The sequence below is a fragment of the Apodemus sylvaticus genome, chromosome 2, assembly GCF_947179515.1.
Source record: "Apodemus sylvaticus chromosome 2, mApoSyl1.1, whole genome shotgun sequence".
In the NCBI taxonomy this organism is placed as follows: Eukaryota; Metazoa; Chordata; class Mammalia; order Rodentia; family Muridae; genus Apodemus; species Apodemus sylvaticus.
The window spans coordinates 169724503-169730438 of record NC_067473.1 but is presented as its reverse complement, the minus strand read 5'-3'; the positions used below and the strand labels follow the sequence as shown (position 1 = coordinate 169730438).

The 5936-nt window shown below is 33.8% G+C and overlaps 1 pseudogene; it reads left to right on the top strand.

Annotated features, from left to right (window-relative positions):
- Positions 1–378: 378 nt before the first annotated feature.
- On the top strand, positions 379–3440 carry LOC127678152 (taste receptor type 2 member 9-like; annotated as a pseudogene).
- Positions 3441–5936: the final 2496 nt, after the last annotated feature.

Below are 5936 nucleotides of genomic sequence, written 5' to 3'. Positions count from 1 at the left end.
AACGTCATGAAAAGAATAACATTAGAATATGTATCATTTGAAATGTAAATAAAGAATATATTGAATAAAAAAGAATATGTATCATTATTTACATTTTATCAAATATTCAAATTCCAATACAAAATTTCAAATTTCTAATATAACCATTATAATACCCAGCAGAGAACAAAATGAAATCTTGACAATTATTCATTTACTCAAGAAAAATCTGTGCAATCTTTACAATTTAAATGAGAACTCAATTGGGAGCATATGTTTAGGGTTTTCCAGAGGCACTCATTGCCCATTTGATATTTGAATTCATACATCTACAGCAATGTACCTGGAATCCATTTGCCCATGATGAACTAAGGTTGAAACTACTTACTAAAAGACTACATGAGATTTTTGGTTGTGATAATTTTTGTTGTAAAATTCATAATGGGAACTTTGGCATATGGATTTATTTTACTGATAAACAGTACTTCCTGGTTCAAGAATCGTAAAATCTCTGTGATGGATTTTCTTCTTTCTTGATTGACTACCTCCAGAATGTGTGTTCTGTGGACAACAATGGCAGGTGACTGTTTCAGGAAATTTCACAAATTGTTATTTTACTCTAAGATTTACAAATATATTTTAATATTATCTGAACAGGATCCAACTATTTATGTTCAGTGTGTACCACCTGCATCAGTGTATTCTACTTGTTCAAGACAGCCAACTTTTCTAATCCATTTTTCTTCTGGATTAAACAGAAAATTCATAAAGTGTTTCTGGCTATTGTCCTAGGCGCAGTCATCTATTTCTTCTTATTTCTCATTATTATGAAAATAATACCTAACAATTTTATTTATGAATGGACAGAATTGGATCAAAACACAAGTTTTTTAGATACTCTAGATTATTTCTTTGTCTACCATAATTTCTATAATGTAATTCTCATTTTCATTTTTATAGTGTCTCTGACCTTGTTTCTTCTGTTAATCTTCTCTTTACAGAGCCACCTTAGGAGGATGAAATTACAGGGCATACATACCAAGGACAAAAGCACAGAAGCACACAAAAGAGCTATGAAAACTATGGTTTTATTCCTCTTGCTCTTCATCATATATCAGCATCACTATTTTTATGTTGACACACTCCATTCCTGCACAAACTTTCTCTTATGTTCTAATATTTCTGGATTCTTCTATTCATCATTTTCTTCTGGTTGCATGGGACAGCAAATGGAAAAAGGCATTCCAGTGTGTATTGAGGAAGTTTTTGTGTCTTAGTGGATGTTATCCAATAACCTCCCTCAATATAGCTGATGGGTTTAGTTTGTTTGTTTGTTTGTTTTGTTTTTTCGAGACAGGGTTTCTCATGGCCATCCTGAAACTCACTCTGTAGACCAGACTGGCCTCAAACTTAGAAATATACCTGCCTCTGCCTCCCAAATGCTGGGATTAAAGGTGTGCGCCACCACTGCCCGGCGTAGCTGATGGTTTTCTCTAAGGTAAGAAAAAAAAGGAAGAAGAAATAAAGAGGAGGCATATATTCCTTTTCAGATCATCTTTTCTGCCATTCTGTCCTTAACATGCTATTGAGAACTGTTGTCTAAATCCAGACATCTTTAATGAAGAGAAAAGGATATTTCAATCCAACCTAGAAGGGGGACCAAAATAATCCCAGGATACAGAGGAAGGGAGGAATATTGATGGGAGAAGGGAGGTTAAAGATAAATGGGTACTGGATCAGCTATGAGGAAGACAGGAGAGAAGCCCAGAGGGCCAAGGGAGTTAATGGAAATATGCAGCTGGCAAGGGTGAGAATGGAGAGAACCTCTGGATAATCCAGCATTTATTGGAATAACTACATAAGAAATGTAAAACCTAGATGGAACCATTTACATATTCGAACATGAAGGACATGGATGAAAATGACCAATGTTCAGCAGAGTCATGAGAATACAGTCATGATCTCACTGAATACAGCTACTACAGGTAAATAAGAGAATGTTTCAAAAGAAGGGGAAAAAACAGAGAAAAAAAACACTCTGAATACAGATTAATTAACCTTCACAATAATGATGATTCATTCTCACAACATATGGCTGGTCTTTCATTTCTTGTTGCCAAAACTGTAAAAACTCATCGGTTCATTCTATCACCTGCAAGAAACTAAATTATTAAGCAGATGAAGAAGAGCTAAATAAAAAATACAAACCAAAAAACCTTTAAAGTACTTTATGACATTATTTATTAATTCTAATAGTATGAATTTGCAGAATCATTTTGCAAGACATTTTAGATAATTTTCCAAATAAATTATATAATTTTTTAGAATAAATTGACTATATCAATATTTCAGAAAATATTGGTAAGTCCCTTATATAGTAGTAGAATGAAAGATAAAACAATGATAGCATTGAAGTCTGAACATAAATAAGGAAATTTGCAAAATAACTGAGAAACAACATCAAGAGTATGGGTCACAGGAGTGCGGTGCACAGAAATAATTATTTTAAAACAGGGTTTTGTTGATGATGGGTCTTTGTTTTATTTTGCTTTTGTCCTTTTGTTTCATAAATCGTAAGTAGATTACTGTAAAACTGTGATTTGGAAGACAAATGTTAAGTCTAATGCACTTCATAATTTTATAGATGGTCACTTGATGATTATCAAAAATTCAAGTAGAACTGACCACCATGAATTTTAGATGCAAGTTTTTGATATATAAAATGATTGGTTTCCTAAAGTGATAGGTTGTAGAAAGATGGCATCCAGTGTAATGTGTTAAGAAGTACAAATGACAGCCTCTTGCAATTTAAAAGTAGTTGGCCTCAAATGCCAATAAGATCACATTTGAAAAACTACAGTTCAGGAAGAGAAAATAATGAAAAGTGCATGATCAATGTGACTTTTGTACAATGAAAAAATATAAAATCAGAGGTTGTAACCATAACTGTTCTTTTATATAGCTTTGTCTTGTTGAATTCTTCTATTTCTGTATGTGCTTAATGTTCACGCTTGTTTACAAGCATCTCTAATGTTAATCTGTGTTAAACAAATAATTATTTGTGATAGTTCTATTTCTAATACTCATGACAAAAAATTGATATCTGCAAATAATGATGTTTTTTCAGGAAAATAGAAATTGAAAATTGTCCCATTAAGTTAAACAGGCCAGTTTCAGTGATAAATGTTTTTCCACACATTATCAGTATCTGGAATATATTTATTCACTCATTCATTCACTTATTTTTCCTACCTTAGGAAAATAAGTCAGCCAAGACAGGAAAAGATCAGGCAGGAATGAGAGGAGCAAAGTGTTTGGTGACTATTATCAATACATACTACACATGCTTGAAAATGTCACAATGAAAGAAACCATTTCCCCTGTGGCCATGTATTCAAGACTCTTGCCACTTTCTCTTCTTTTAATTTCAGTGTTATTTTGTTTTAGGTGGAAGCCCTTAATCTACTTGGACTTGATCTTTGTACAAGGAGATAAAAAATGGACCAATTTGCATTTTTCAACATGCTGAACTCCAGTTGAACTAGCACCATTTTTTTTAAAAAAGGCTGTCTTTTTTCCCCACTGGATGGTTTTAGCACCTTTGTCAAAAATCAAGTGACCATAGGTGTGTGGGTTCATTTCTGGGTCTTTAATTTTATTCCATTGATCTACCTGCCTGTCTCTGTACCAAAACCATGCAGTTTTTCTTTTTAATCACTATTGCTCTGTAGTACAGCTTGTTGTCAGGAATAGTGATTCCCCAGGAAGTTGTTTTATTATTGATAACAGTTTCCAATATCCTGGGTATTTTTTTTTGTTATTCTAAATGAAATTGCAAATTGTTCTTTCTAAATCTACAAATAATTGAGTTGGTATTTTTATGGGGATTGCACTGAATCTGTAGATTGTTTCTGGAAGATGGCCATTTTTACTAAATTAATCCTGCTAACCCATGAGCATGTGATATCTTTCCATTTTTCTGGGATTTTTTTTGATTTCTTTCTTTTTGGAGTTCTTGTCATACAGATCTTTCACTTGCTTGGTTAAAGTCACACCAAGGTATTTTATATTACTTATGACTATTGTGAAGTGTGCCATTTCCCCAATTTCCTTGTAAGTTTGTTTATCCTTTGAGTAGAGGACGGCAACTAATTTGTTTGAGATAATTTTATATCCAGACACTTTTCTGAAGTTGTGGATTTAGGAATTCTCTGAAGGAACACTTCTTCATTGCTGGTGGGATTAAGAGCTGATACAACCACTCTGAAAATCAGTTTGGTGGTTCTTCAGTAAATTGGACATGGCACTATCAGAAGACTCAGCTATACCACTCCTGGGCATATTCCCAGAAGATTGTCCAACATGTAATAAAAACACATGCTCCACTATGTTCACAGCAGCCTTGTTTATAATGGCCAGAAGCTGGAAAGAACCCAGATGTCCCTCAACAGAAGAATGGATAAAGAAAATGTGGCACATTTACACAATGGAGTACTACTCAGCTATTAAAAACAATGAATTCATGAAATTCCTAGGTAAATGGATGGAACTAGAAAATATCACCCTGAGTGAGGTAACCCAATCACAAAGACCACACATGGTATGCACTCACTGATAAGTGGATATTATCTCAGAAGCTCAGAATACCCAAGTTATAATTAACAGACCACATGAAGCTCAAGAAGAAGAAAGACCAAAGGATGGGTGCTTTGGTCCTTCTTAGAATGGGTAACAAAATAATCATGGGAGTAAATATGAAGACAATATGTAGAGCAGAGATTGAAGAAAAGGCCATTCAGAGACTGCTCCACCTTGGCATCCATACATACAGTCACTAAATCCAGACACTGTTGTGGATGCCAAGAAATGCATGATGACAGGAGCCTGATATAACTGTTTCCAAAGAGGTTCTACCAGATCCTGATATATACAGAGGCGGATGCTCTTAGCCAACCATTGAACTGATCCTGAGGTCTCCAATGCATGAGTTAGAAAAAGGACTGAATGAGCTGAAGGTGTTTGCAACCACATAGGAAAAAAAAAAAAAAAACAATATCAACCAACCAGAGTTAACAGGGTCTAAATCACCAATCAAGGAGTATTCATAGAGGAACCCATGGCTCCAGCCATATATGTAGCAAAGGATGGCCTTGTAGGGCCTCAATGGAGAAGATGCCCTTGTTCCTCTGAAGGCTAGATTCCCCACTGTAGCAGAATATGAGGGGGAAGGAGCAGAAGTGGGTGGGAGGGTGGGAAAACACTCTCTCTCATAGTAGCAGAGGAAGGTGGGATGGAATAGGGGATTTCCAGGGGGAATCTGAGTGGGGAACCAGAAAAGGGGAAATCATTTGAAATGCAAATAAAAAATATATCGAATAAAATTTAAAAAAATTGAAATATAAATATCCAATTAAAAATTAAAATAAAAAATAAGTTTAAGGACATTCCATGTTAACATGACAATCTTCTATAGACCTTTCAGGTGTTTGTTTCAGATTTTATATTTAAGTTGATGACCAAAATTCTGTTTTAAATATATAAAGGAAACTGAGATTGATTTTAAAAATACAGGATAACAAGTTTTTTTTTAAAGAAATACAGATATAAAATCTTCCCAGTACTATTTGCTATAATTTCTTCAATACTGTTTCAACTTAATATTTATTGAAGACTAGTTGATCATATTTAAGTCTATTTATAAAATTTTATCTTAGTATTCTATTCATTATATTTGTAGTTCTATATGTTATTCACATGCTCTTTTAATATTTATTTTTGTTTGCTGATTGTTTAAGGAATCAGCTAACTATGTATTCCAGGCTCACGATGAACTCATCATTATCATCTTGTCTCAGAATTCCAAGTGTTGAAATAATTACCATATATCATTAAGGTTAACTATAATTGTCCCTTGATGCTGAAGGCAATGTTATGTATTGGAATATAACAATAAACCA